This window comes from Heterocephalus glaber, unplaced genomic scaffold, assembly GCF_053883595.1.
Source record: "Heterocephalus glaber isolate CG9 unplaced genomic scaffold, H.glaber_assembly_v1.0 deba00001606, whole genome shotgun sequence".
Taxonomy (NCBI): Eukaryota; Metazoa; Chordata; class Mammalia; order Rodentia; family Bathyergidae; genus Heterocephalus; species Heterocephalus glaber.
Window position 1 is genome coordinate 31,873,491 of NW_028258377.1, and position 14,723 is coordinate 31,888,213.

The 14,723-nt window shown below is 39.6% G+C and overlaps 1 long non-coding RNA gene across 1 annotated transcript in view; it reads left to right on the plus strand.

Moving 5' to 3' along the window:
- Positions 1-3,640: 3,640 nt before the first annotated feature.
- Positions 3,641-14,723, plus strand: part of LOC147822990 (uncharacterized) — a 48,107-nt gene continuing 37,024 nt past the window's right edge. The window contains exons 1-2 of the long non-coding RNA XR_015444838.1: positions 3,641-3,786; positions 10,145-10,311. This is a non-coding gene — a long non-coding RNA (uncharacterized LOC147822990). The remainder of the gene's footprint in view (positions 3,787-10,144; positions 10,312-14,723) is intronic.

Here is a 14,723-nt window from a genome sequence, read left to right on the forward strand (position 1 = left end):
AAAGCATTGTATCTTCTCCATTCATATAAGGCATTTTTGCTGGAAGTATGGATTACATGTCTTTAATCTGTTGAGAAGTTTCTGTTCTACTTCTAGTCTCCTCATAGCTTTTACCATGAACAGCTGTGGAATTTAGTCTGATACTTTTTCTCCAACTACTGACAGGATCATATGGCTTTTTCCTTTCCTCTATTAAAATGATGACTTTTGGGGGTGAATCTTCCAATGCTGAACCAACACTGCCATCCCTATAATAAAACTACTTTCTACATACTGCCAGATCTGACTTCTAATTGTTTGTTTTGTTAAACAAATTTCTATCTATATTCATACTTTTTTCTTCTATTATCTTTATCCAGTTTTGGGATTAGTACAATGTTGATTTCCTAAAATGAAGGGAGAAGTGTTCCTTTTCTTTTTTTCTTCTTTAAATGTTTGATATAATTTATCAGTTAAAATGTATAGGAGCCTGTTGTTGTCATATAGATAGGTTTTCAAGCTAGGAATATACTTTCTTTAATAGGTGCTATTCAAATTTTATATTTCCTCCAGAGTTAGTTTCATTAATTTGTCTTCCAATGTACTTCTTAGAAGTTGTCAAATTTATTTCAAAACAGATTTTTGAAATATGCTTTCTATATCCTTTTAAATTCTGTAAAATCTGTGGTAATGTCTCCTAGATCTTGATATTATAATTTTAAAAATGTATAATCAATATTGTGTAATAGGTTGTAAAGGTCTAAAGGAGCAGGGGAAATGGGAGGGGTAGGGGAAAGGAAAGAAGGGAAAAGAAGAAATATGAGAAAAGGAAAAAAATGGAAACAAAGTCTTTGCAAATAGGGAAGGGTGGAGGGGGTGAAGGGAGGTCAGGGGAAGGGGAAAAAAATAAGAACCAAGATACTCATGTAATGGTATAAGATCTCAATGATGTACGTAAATGTACTTTATACCTAAAATGTACCAATAAACTTAATGGGGGGAAAAATAAAAAAGAATAAATTAGGTTGTCTTATTTGGCCCAAACAAGGCTGCCTGACAAGATCTGCATTGCAGCCTTGGCTGATGAATGAGTTTCTTTGCCAGGATGAATTATTGATTAGACCCTTGTAACACCTACCTGGCGGATGATGGAGAACTATTTAATTGAAAAGATGTTCATATTCAGATATACATGCACAAAAGAAGTTTTGAATACTGTACTTTAATGCTACGTCACTTAGTCATCCCATGAATTTTATGGAAACTCAACCTGAACTATATCACAATATAAGGTTATTTTTAGGCTAAAATAAGTAATATTCTCCATTTGTGGACTTAAATATTTTCCCTTCTTTTGTTATACTTATATATATTTTAGGCTCAAATATTGAACTTTTAAAATAGGAAAATGTATTTTCAAATTAACTGAAATACATACTCAGTACCTAATGATGATGACATATATATCTGTGATATGTTTAATTTTATAAAATGTTTTCAGCTCAATTTCTTTAATGTTAACTAGCTAACTAGTTAATGTTAATGAGTTAACTAACACTTAGGTTGTACCAAGTACTTTGGTACAAATGTTAATGTGGATTGCATTATTCAGTTCTACAAACAAGGTACTGTTATTATCCCCATTTTATGAATGAAGAAACTGAGGCATTAGAAAGGTAACTAACTTTTACCAGGACATACAGAGATAGAATTTAAACACATACTTGGGCCTGCAGCCCAAGCCTTTGACCCGTTTTCTAAACAACGTTTAGAAATCCTATGGTTAGTTAAAAGTCTCATATGGTTATCTCCATAAAAATGGGGAATCCTATCAGGAATTTGTAAAGTCATTGGATCTATTAGAGGAGGAATGTAAGACATAGAAAGACATAAGGTATGACAAAGGTCACTTTGCTTTATATTGGGCTACAGTTCTTTTCACCACCAAGTGACATTAGAGTATCTCCAGATCAGATAGCACTTTTATTGATGCAAGAAACCTTTCTTTTGAATGCTTTCACAATATTTCAGTTACAAAGGAAATAACTTTTATATAATAAGGGCAAGTATAAAAATACAAAGTACTTCATTGTATCTAAATCAGACTGTGAATCTACAAATTGGTGGGCTGTGAAGGCTTTCCTCTACTCTCCTAGGATCACATCCAAATTGTAGAGACGTAACTAGTGGCCAGAAAATGGAGGAAAGCCTCCTTCATCACCAACCCATCACAGAAGTCTCCACTAGGAAGCCTTAGATGGGAGAGCACATTTCCTTAAGGACAAATGTCTTAGTTTTGTGCCAAACTCAAGCCCAGGAAAATTCATCCAAGAGAAAGCCCCAGTAACTACGATCCAGCCTGCTTGGTTTTCAGACAGCTGGTCTCCTCTTCAATATCAGATCATGACTAAGCACACATGACAAAGGTCTCTGCCATTTTGTCAGCTCCATCTCCTTCCCATTCTCGAGGCATGTCCTCTTTTTCCTCTTCCTTCAAAGGCATTCTCTTCTCTGCTTTGTCTGCCACTGTACCCTGACCCCAAGCTGGCCAAGCAGGAGAAGATCCTGGAACACAGAAGCTAAGAACACCATTGGCATGAGGACCAATGTGCACTTGACTTTGTAGCAGAAATTCCCAGAGGAATGGGAACAGAAAAGTTCCCCTAGCTGGCCTGGAAGATAGGGTAACACAAACAGAAAGAGTGAACATGAGCTAATATCTCAATAAATCATCCCACTACAGAGTTCTTTCCCTTTGGTTTCTTTGAAAAGAGAATAAACAAAACACCCATGATTGAGTTCTGTGTCTTCCATGCCTGGAATACTGATTTTAAGTGTAGGTTCTGCTTTTCAAAACAGATGTGAATCCATGAGGAGATTTTTTTTGGGGGGGTACCAGGGATCAAACTCGGGGCCTTCTGCTTTCGAGGCAGGCGGCAGAACCACTGAGCTAAATCCCCTGCCCCATGAGAAGATTTTTTTAATATCAGAGGGACTTGTGATCCTTAATTAAAGACTAAAAATCAGAAGGCTCCTCTTAAGTAGGGCACTGTGGGGCTTTATGGAGTAGAAGTGTTCGGAAGGCAGACCTGTGATCCCAAAACCAAGAAATTTCTAGCAAGCACATGGATTGGTAGGAGCTTCTGTGAAAGTGATTAGTTTTCCTGACAATGGGAGTGTCAGAAACAGAAAGATAATGTGTCAGGGGATTGTAATTTGTATTTACACATAATTTGGGTATAAATAAAGATCAAGATAAAAGATAGATAATAGGAAGTATGGGAGATCTTTTGCAAATAGGGAAGGGACCAAGAGATAGAGGGAGAGGGGAAGGAGGAGAGGGGAAGTGGAGGAAAAAAGAACTGAGACAGGGTATGTATGTGTACCAACTCCCCATGAGGATTGTAATCATTATGTACTACAAACACATACTAATAGAAAAAAATGAAGAAAAAATAAATATAATTTGGGGTATTTGATCTTTTTCAGTGCTGGGGAAAAAAATCCAGGGCCTTGGCACGTGCTAGGCAAGCACTCGATCACTGAGGAACTTCCCCAGCTGGGTACTTGAGCTTTCAGGAGACTTTTACCCTGGTATTTTAAGTTAAGAATAATGACCAGGGCTTATAACAGGAAGGAAGGAGGAGGAGTTAGTGAGCCAGCTGAGAGCAGAGCCTTCAGTGGAGCCCAGCGTCAACTGGGGGTGCCTTCCCTCTCTGAAGGAATATTTTCCTAAAGCACCAATGCCACGCCAAGGTTTGAGAAAATGGACAGTTTTGAACATTTTTCAAGGCTAAGCTGAAAAGGGTAAGATTCCTCTTTCCTGGTTATTTCTGTGTACACATTCTATGCAGCAAACATTTCTTATTCCTGCTACACAGCATCAGCACTGTTCAGATTGTGTGTGCCTATGAATCACCCACAGACACTGATTCTGTAGCTCTGAGGTTGGGTTCATGATTCTGCATTTCTAACAACTTTCTAGATGCTGCTAGGGCACAAGTATGACTTATTGGGGTGGGGTAGCTATGATCAGAGCCTGGGCTCAGAATTCAGCCTCCCCACCTGCAACCAATCCTAGGTGGTGCAGTATTACTTTGTGCCTTTAAATGAGGGGCACCTGGTGGGCTCTCGTGACACAGGGACTCACAGATTCCCCATGGCCTCTTTTTAAAAAATTTAATATTATTCGTGCATTTTAGGTATACAATATAATGACATTCATCATTGGAAATTTGCACCTTTACATAGTCTCTCTTGGTTCTTATTTTTTTCCCCACTCCCCTGCCCTCCCGTCAACCCCTCCATCCCTCCCTATTTACAAAGACTTTGTTTCCATTTTCTCATATTAGTTCCATTTCCTTCTTTCCTTTCCCCTACCCCTCCCACTTCCCATTTCCATTTGGCCCTTTTCTTCCTATTTCATATTATGCATTATACCTTTTAGTCCTTATTTACACTGTCAGTTTCTCACAGTAGAGAAACTATTTGGTATTTACACGTGTGTCCTATTTATTTCACATAAGAGTATCTCCTCAATATGCATCCATTTAGCTATAAATGTCTCTAATTTCTCATTTTTTATGACTGAGTAGTGCCCTATTTTATAAAGAAGAACCACATTTGCTTTATCCAGTCTCCAGGTGATGGGCATTTGGGCTGTTTCCAAGTTTTAGCTATTACAAATTGTGCTGCTATGAACATGGGTGCACATATATCACTGTGGTATGGATTTTTAAAATTCTCTTGGGAAGATACCCATCAAGGGAATAGCTGGGTCAAATGGGACTTCCAGTCCTAGTTCTTTGAGGTATCTCCATACTGATTTCCACAGTGGTTGCACCAGTCTACTGTCCCACCAGCAGGGGAGCAGGGTTCCTCTTTCCCCACAGCCCCACCAGCATTTGTTATTAGTTGATTTCATGATAACAGCCATTCTTTCTGGAGTGAGGTAGAATCTCAGCATTTTAATTTGCATCTCTCCAATGATCAGTGATGTGGAACATTTTTTCATATGTTTCTTTGGTATTTCTACTTCTTTGAGAAATGTCTGTTCATTTCAGATGCCCATTTTTGGATTGGGTCTTTAAATTTGAGAGGTCTGATTTTTTTAAGTTCTTTATAGATTCTAGGTAGTAGACCTTTGTCTGAGGGACAGCAGGTGAAGATGTTTTTCCCACATTGTGGGTTGTCTTTTCACTCTGTTGGTGATTTCTCTTGCTGTGCGGAAGCTTTTTAGTAAGAAGAGATCCCATTTGTTGATTGTTTGTGCTAGTTCACAGACAACTGAGGTTTTGTTCATAAAATCTTTTCCTACACCAATGTCTTCAAGAGTTCTACCTAACCTCTTCTACCCAGTTCAGTGTTTCTCTTTTAATATTTAGATCTTTAATCCATTTTGACTTTAGTTGAGTGCATGGTGAGAAATATAGGTCTAGTTTTAATCTTTGACAAGTTGGAACCCAATTTTCCCAGCACCGTTTATTAAAGAGGCTATCTTTCCTCCAGTGAGGGTGTTTGGCTCCTTTGTCAAAGATGAGGTAGCTGAGTGTGTCTGGAGTTGTTTCTGCATCTTCTAATCTGTTCCACTGGTTCTCAGGTCTTTTTCTTTGCCAGTACCATGATGTTTTTATCACAGTAGGTTTGTATTATAGTTTCAAGTAGGGAATTGTGATATTCCTGCCATGTCTCTGTTGCCTAGAATTGCTTTTGCTCTTCTGAGTCTCTTCTTCTTCCAAATGAATTTTTGGATTGTTTTCTCAAGGTCCGTGAAGTATGCTGCTGGGATTTCAATTGAGATTGCATTGAATCTATATAGCAGTTTTGGAAGTATGGCCATTTTCACTATGTTGATTCTTCCCACCAGGCAGCAAGGGATATCTTTGCATTTTTTGATATTGTCTTCAATCTCTTTTTTCAGAGTGCTATAGTTTTCAGAGAAGAGGACTTTGATTTCTTTTGTTAGGTTGATTCCTAGGTATTTCAGTTTTTTGGATGCTATTGTGAAAGGAATTGTTCATCCTATTTCTGTCTCAGTAAGGCTGTTGTTTGTGTAGAGGAAAGCTATTGATTTTTGTGTGTTGACCTTGTATCCAGCTACTCTACTGAATTTGGTTATTAAGTCTAGAAGACTTTTGGTGGCGTTCTTGGGGTCTTCTATATAGAGTATCATGTCATCTGCAAATAATGACAATTTGACTTCTTCATTACCTATCTTTATTCCTTTTATTTCTTTCTCTTGTCTAATTGCCATGGCTAATGTTTCCAGAGCTATATTGAACAAGAGTGGTGATAGTGGACATCCTTGTCTTGTTCCTGATTTTAGTGTGAAGGATTTCAGTTTTTGACCATTTAGTATGATATTGGCTGTTGGTTTTCCATAGATGGCTCTTATCATTTTGAGGTAGAGACCAACTATTCCAATTTTTTGCAGGTTTTTTTTTTATCATAAATGCATGTTGAATTTTTTCAAATGCTTTTTCTGCATCTAAGGAGATAATCATATGGTTTTTGTGCTTGGCTGTATTGATATAGTGTATTATGTTGATTGATTTTCATATGTTGAACCATCTATGCATCCCTGGGTTGAATCCCATTGGTCATGGTGTATGATCTTCTTGATGATCTTCTGCATTCTATTTGCCAGTATCTTATTAAGGATTTTTGCATCCAGGTTCAATAGTGAGATTGGCCTATAGTTCTCCTTTTCAGTTGGGTCTTTCTCTGCTTTGGGGATCAAGTTGATGCTTGCTTCCGGGAATGAATTTGGGAGTATTGGTTTCCTTTCAGTTTCACTGAAGAGTTTAAACAGTAGTGGCAATAGTTCCTCTCTAAATGTCTTGTAGAATTCAGCAGTGAAGCCATCAGGACCTGGGCTTTTCTTAGTTGGTAAGATTTTAATTATGTTTTCAATTTCATTGATTGATATTGGGTTGTTTAGAATTTTTAGGTCTTTGTTCAACTTTAGTAATTCATATGTATCTAGGAATCTGTTCATTTCTTCTGTGTTTTCCATCTTATTGGCTCATAGGTTCTCAAAGTAGGTATTGATGATCCTCTGGATTTCTGCTGGGTCTGTTGTCATTTCACTCTTTCATTCCTAATTGCATGGATTTGGGCCTTTTCTTTCCTTTTTCTGATAAGTTTGGCTAAGGGTTTGTCAATTTTGTTGATTCTTTGAAAGAACCAACTCTTAGCCTCATTGATTTTTTGTATCATTCTCTTAGTTTCCATTGCACTGATTTCTGCTCTGATCTTTATAATTTCCTCCCTTGTATGAGCTTTGGGGTTGTCCTTCTCTTTTTTAAAAGCTTGAGGTTCCGCATCAGGTTGTTTAATTGGGTTTGCTCTGTTTTCCTAATATGCGTATTCACTGCTATGAATTTCCCTCATAAGATGCTTTCATTGTGTCCCATAGATTCTGATATGTTGTATTGTCATTGTCATTTAATTAGAAGAACTGTCTGATTCCTTCTTTAATTTCCTCTGTGACCCATTGGTTATTCAGAAGTGTGTTGTTCAGTTTCCATGTGTTTATGAAATTTTCGTGGTTTCTTTTGCTATGGATCTCCAATTTCATCACACTATGGCCTGATAATACACAGGGTATAACTTCAATTTCTTTGCACTTACTTAAACATGTTCTATGAGCGAGTATGTGGTCTATATTGGAGAATGACCCATGTGCAGCTGAAAAGAATGTGTATTCTGATTTTGTGGGGTGGACCACTCTGTAAACATCGGTTAAGTTCATTTGTTCAAGAGTTTGATTAAGTTCTAGTATTTTGTGACAGTGGGGTATTGAAGTCCCCCGCTACTATTGTATTAGTGTTTATATGATTTTTCATGTCCATTAGTATTTGTTTTATATAGTTGGGCACACTAGTGTTTGGTGCATATATATTTATGATTGTTATATCTTCCTCTTGAATTGTTACCTTTACAAGGATGTAGTATCCTTCTTTGTCTCTCTTAATCAGTGTTGGTTTGAAATCCACTTTATTTGCAAAAAGGATAGCTACTCCTGCTTTTTTTTTGGTTCCTGTCACAGGAAGTATTGTTTTCCACCCTTTAACTTTCAGTCTATAAGTTTCTTTTTTAACTACATGTGTTTCTTGTGTGTAGCATATTGTTGGATCTTGTTTCTTGACCCATTCTGCCAGTCTATTTCTTTTGATTGGTGAATTGAGACCATTAACATTGATGGTTATAACTGATATGTATTGACTTATCCTTGTCATGACTTTTTCTTTTTGTTGGGTTCTCCTCCTTTGTGTTTAATTTCTTGTCCTACCCGATGGATACATTGTGCTAGGCTTGCTGGGTTTGTTATCCTTGTTGTCTTTTCCTAGGATTTTGTCTAAAATTTTTTGGAGTGCTGGTTTGATATTCATGAAGTTCCTAAGGTGCTCTTTGTCATGAAAGTATCTTATTTCACCATCAATTTTGAGAGATAATTTTGTATCAGTCAATCTGGGTTCATCCATCTGGGTTGGAGGCTGTTTTCCTTTAGGGCTTGAAATACATCACTCCAAGCTCTTATTGCCCTGAGTGTTTGCCTTGAGAAGTCTGTTGTGATTCTGATGGGTTTGCCTTTGTATGTGATTTGTTTCTTTTCTCTAACTGCTTGCAGAATTTTGTTCTTTTGTTGAGTTTATGGAATCTTAACTATTATATGCCTATGTGTAGTTTTTTTTGGATCAAGGGTAGCTGGAGTCCTATATGCCTCCCTTATCTGTATGTCAAGATCTTTTCCCCTGCTTGGGAAGTTTTCTGCCATCATTTCTGTGAAGATTTTTTTTAATGTTGTCTGCACTCTCTCCTGTGTCTTCATTGACTCCGTTCAGTCTTATGTCATTCTTTTTTGCATTGTCTAGCAGCTGCTGGATTGATTGATTTTTCTTGGTCACTTACAATTTAAAAAGAAATTTTCTTTTCCTCATCACCAATTGCAGTCTTATCTGCTATATGTGAAATTCTGTCCTCACATTGGCTCATTCTGTGCTGCATAGATTTTCAATGGATTTTTTAATCCCCTGGAAATCTGTTTGTATCTGTTTTATGGATTCCATTTGTTTCCTATGTTGGGATTCCATCATGTTCCTCAGCTCCTCTAATTTTTTCTGTGTTCTCTCTAGATTTATTAATCATGTCTTGCCCTATGGGGACAATCTCTGCTGTTATCTAAGAAATTATTTCTCATTTCATTGTTTCCAGATCCCCTTTTGTTGCCAGTTCAGGGAGTCCAGGTGGTTGAGAATCAGAGTATTCCATCTCATTTCCCTTTGGGGTTGCTGTAGGTGATCTGGAAGTCTGGTTCTGTAGCTTGTTTACCTGTCTTTTCATTTTGACCAGGGGGAGAGTGCTGCTTGCCCCCACACTGCTCACCTCCTCTCCACTCGGAGTGGTGCTAAGGCGGCCAGGAAGCCTCCTCCTCTGTGCTGGGAGTGGTGGTACAGTCCCCATGCCCTTTTTATAGGGAGCGCTGCTCAGAGAGATCCCCCAGGTCAGTTTGCTTATGAATTTTATTTGGGTGGGAATTCCACGATCGTCCAGGTAAGGTAATTTGTAGTGGGGACCCTTGGAAAGGATTCCTATTGCATTTAATTCCAAAATCTCCATGACACTGAGGCTGGAGGATTTTTGTTTTTTTGTGTGTGTCAGGAATGAAACTCAGGGCCTCGTGCTTGCTAGGCAGGCACTGTGCCACTGAGGTACATTCCTGGCCCTGAGTGATAATTTGTTGAATGAAATTTGAGTAAATTCCAAGATAGATGCTTTGGGGGCTTCCTCATTAATTTGTAAAATCAGGTTGAGTCCATCAGGTCCTCGCATTATGAATGCTTGTCTTCCTTTTCCTTGACCCTCTCCACCGTACTGAGAAAACTCATTTGGCACTTATGGAAGTTCATTCTGAGAATTTCATTATCATTGTGTCATTCATAATTCAGTACTTAACTTCTGTGGTTGGCAGGAAGTGCAACTTTTAATAGCCTCACTGGAATAAAATCACAGGGTTAGTAATCTCTGCTCTTCTTGAGTAAGTGGAAAAATGGTATCCTGGTAACGAGGCATTAACAGAACACTGGATTTTATCAATTTCCATAGGATAGACGAGCAGAAGTAGAGATTGGAATAACTTCCTCCTTTCCCTTGACTCATACAGGACTGGGGCAAGCCTTTGGGCACTGCATTCTGAAGTTGACCTCAGAATTTAAAACCAGTACCTTTCCAGAGCTGTTTGCTACAAACATGAGCATGGAAACCCCCTTTCCTGGCTAGAATGATAGAGTGTGACGCACAGTGGTTTGCATCTTGTGGCTTCATTAAACAGTAAGTACAGATTGCTTTCTAAGTACATATGTAGATCCACCTTGTTGATTTTAAGTGTTGGGTGAGGCTCAGTTACAGGGAACATTCATAGTTCATGAACTGATTACGAGTTAATGAGCATTTAGGACATTTCTCAGTATCTTGCAGTTTTAAGAAGCAGAGTGAGGTTGGAGGACAAGAAACCTCATTGTTCCCTGATGTTGGATATGAGGCAGTACCCTGGTGTCTCTTGAATTTTCTAGAAATCCTTATTAAGAAGATATTTCTCCCAAATTGGGGGCCATGAAGGTGAAGGAGAACTAAGATTATTGTCTCTGTAGGGGAATGAAGAAGCAGTGCTCAAATGTGACAAAGAGGGGCTGGCATATCTCTGAGGTCAAGGAAAGGCCACACCTCTTCAGCAGTGGCATTCATGAGCTCAGTCCCTTCACATAGGGAGGGAGGCCATGGGTTAGTGGGGGCAACCTAGCACTTGGCCAGGCACTGTTGCTGAGGAACCCGATGTAAGGAAAAAATAGTGCTAACCGAAAAGGGCTGAGGCTTATGGGGAGACACTTATATGTCTGGCTGACAGGGGATGCTTCGAAGAACCACTTGTCCTTTCTTGGTTTTTGTTTATGGAGCATTTGGTCATGTGGATGAATTTGCTGTTTCAGTATCATATATACAGTGGACCCTTGACTTACAAACTCAATCATTCCCAAGGCTTGGTTGTAATTCAAAGTTAAGTCAATACAGCTGAGATCTGAATGTTTACCTGGCACCTAACCCTATAGATAACAAGGCAACTAAATCTTCCCTTAACCTAATTAACCCAAGTTGTTTGTAAGTCAGGCCAGTAACTTGAGGGTCTACTGTAGCATTACTGGAGTCTGAGCCTGGCAGGAATTTGATGAAATTTCTCTGGTTCTCTGAATATTTGCAACTGTCCAGTAGCCATTTCCACCCTCCCATCCTGGTGGCGCTTGGAAGCCTGTATGTTCCACGCAGAGAATCTTGTTGTCTTGCCTGTCTTTGCAGGCTTCCTTGTGTCCTTCCCTCCCATCCTTGCTGGCTTGTCTGGCTTGGGCCCTCACTATCACCTGGGTGTATTCTTACTGTAGCCTCTCTCTGCCTGTGACGCTTCTACTTGTAGACTGATCGAGGACCAAGCTTCCAGGAACTTTCTAAATCACAGCCCCAGGCAAGCATGGCCTCATGTACTCCAAAACCTTAGGTGGCTCCTTTGGGGCCAGAGGACACTGCCACTATTCTAGCTGGGCATTTAACAGGCCCCTGAGCTGCCTTACCCCAATCCAGCCACCCCTTCCCAACTCTTACCGTTTCCCAGAAGCGGCCTCTCTTCTGTCAGCATGGTCCCTACAGAGGCTCACATCCAGATCCTCTTCACTGCCCGTTGAGTTTATTTCAGTGCTCTTCATCCTTAATACAAAACAAGCAATTCCCCAAACAAGCGCCGTATCCTGCTTGAACCATGTTTAGGTAAACTACAAATGTACCAACGGAGCATTCACAAAAACCTTGCTGTGAGAACTGATCATCCTCAGAGGGGAAATAATTGAGTTGAAGGTCAGTCTTACTGATTTTTGTCTGATGCAGTTACTTGATTTGGTCCCTAGTTTTTTGCTCTTTATTTTTTTTAACCACCAGAAAGTTTACTTTGCCACTGTGCTTCCTAGGAAGCAATTTAAGGTAGATTGGAAGGTAGGGAAGGGAGTTCGTGCCCTTCTTTGGTGGGTAACTCTACCATGATAGCAGATTTATAACTCAATCACTCCTGAACATTTCCCTTTGGGTTTTACACTTTCCTTTGAGCATAACAGATATTTACACGCAAAGTAATTTAAAATAGTTCTGACTAACGTTAAGTCAGGCCAGATAATCACTTTTTTAGGGTGTCCCTCCATGAATGATGGTTATTTTCAAATTTGTTTCTGTTCACAATAAATTTCTATATCCTACTTCCTCATTTGCAGCAAATATTTGTTGAAGAATGGAGTTGGGTAAACGTTTGCAGTAGCTCTCAGCTTTATAAAGGAAGGGAAGAGGGAGAGGGCATCGCCCTGTGCTCAGCTGCTGGCCTTTCTAGAGGAGGCAGGTGCATTTCTGTGGTTCCCCTGGGAGATTCTCAAAAGTAGAAAGTCAGCTTTAGGGATTGGAAGTCCACACACAACCTTCTTTTGGTAGGATAAGAAAAGGCTGACTTTTAGATTCGTTTGACGTGACCCACACGATATGAAGAAACATTTTTTAAAAATGTATTTTTGGACAATGAAACCAGCACTGGTTATTTGGATAAATTAAATGGAAATTAACTTCCAAAGAGTTCCTAACAAGGCTGCTACAAATTTAAAAAAAGAAAATACTCTGCTGTGATCACATTGTTTCCTTTGAGATGTTCATATATTTTTATTCAGTTTCACCTGTTATTAGCTATAAATTGGCATCTCTGTGAAATTGTTTTTATTGCTTTAAATGCTTCATTTAAGTAGTATTCAAATTTAGGATGTTAGTTTTGTTCTTTGTACATCATTTTCAACTTCTGAATCAATTTGTCCTGTTTTCAGTATTTGTATGCAGACGAAAGAGTCTCTGGGTTACCAGGGAGTCTTGCTATTAAAATGCAACTCCAGGCCGGTTGGTCTTTCAAAAGTCAGAAAGAATGGCTGGGCATGGCTTGGTCATTGCTCTTGTGGGCTTGTCTGAGGCGCATCTTGGAGGAGGAAATGCATTCAAAGAGCTTCCTGAACTGCTCTGAAAACGCCACAAGAACATGGAGACCTGAAGGCTCTGTCCTTTCTCACCTCTGTTCACTGTTGATGGATCAGGTGCGTGTAAGTGTGACACGGAGTCAGAGCCAGATTCTGAGTAGGTGACTTCTGTGTCCTTGTTGCCTGTAGCAGGAGAGTATGGCGCAAATACTAACTCAAAGACAGTGTCCTTTGCATATCGATTTACCTCTTCCACTAGCATCTAGCCACAGGATGGAATTTGAAGAGCTGTAATAGGCATAAGATGAGCAGATTTAGCCACAGTACTTTATGATTGCTAAAAACCTAGACTCATTCCACTGTAGTTAGTAGGGTCTCCCAAAAGGGGACACTCACAAGAAAACACCAGAACAGAGCTCCAAATGTCAGCAATGCTAGGATTTTTAGAAGCAAAGGAGCTTCCTGAGTTGCTGAATGCTTTTGATCTCTGCCTTCAGGGTACTCTCTCGCCATCTCCTCTCTGCTCCTGGAGAACCAATGGGCAAGAATGCTGCTTCTGGATTTGTTAGGCCATCCCTTGTCCACTAACAAACACAAGTGTGATGAGCTATTTATGGGAATGCAGACCCCCGTGAACATGGGAAAGTTGCAAACTACCGTATGAAACTGAATTGAATGCAAATGGGCATTAATATTACTAACTTGGATCTCATTTTATAACAGCACTGGGCTATAGAATTGAAATCCACATGTAATCAGAGATGAAGTAAGTTGTATAAAAATCACTAGGATTAAATGTCAAAATATGTGGCTTCAGATCCAGCCTTCAGCCATATTCAGTGGAACAGTGAATGTCTTGCAATGCAGTGGATATTGAAACCCAAGAAGATTTATTTAAAATGCTAATGGTGCCTCAGCTGAGAAACAGTGTGATGATCTTGACCTGTATTGTAGCTGTGATGCGCCATGAATGACAGAGGTCATGAAAAATGAGGATACGGGTAGGAAGCAAGCAAACATTGCCAGAGAATTTTGTCAGCTATTTTTTCCCTACAAAAAGCAGCTAACTGTTGCTTTTACAACAAAGAAGAAAATAACATGTTTACAGCCAGTTTTGGAATTCCACACAGGTCGTGCTGGCCTCTAACATGTGTAAATCTTCATATATCCTTGCTACATTTTTCAAGAAGCACTTTCCTGGGGACACATAACCATGGTCAAAAACAAGTATGTTCATCCTCTGAGCCCACCCCTGTCTGGCGAGCAGAGGCTGCCCAGCGTGGGGGGGAAGGAGAAGTAGAGTGTAAATAGCACACTCTGATTCTGCCTGTGGCCCAGGGATTAACTTCTCCAGAACAAATCAAACAGTGCCCTGTGAAAACAGTCACCTTGGCCCCAGAGTGATGGGATCAAAAATGTTCATTTTCATGGAAGAATTGACAGTGAGATAAATGCCGGGATCAGAGAAAGGAAATGCTGCTTAGGAAGGCCAGTCTTCTCATTTTATAGGTAGGGAAGTCAAGGAAGTGTTCAAAGATCACACAGCAGGTAAGTGGCTAGGCGCCCCCACAGCTGTCAGAGGGTAGGAGGTCTTGGCTTTGCAGGTAACCGTTGCCAGGTTTCTTCCACTGTTTACAGATGCAGCCCTAATGGCCAAGACAGTGTGAGAGGCCTGTGTATCACTGCCTTGTGTGCCTGTGA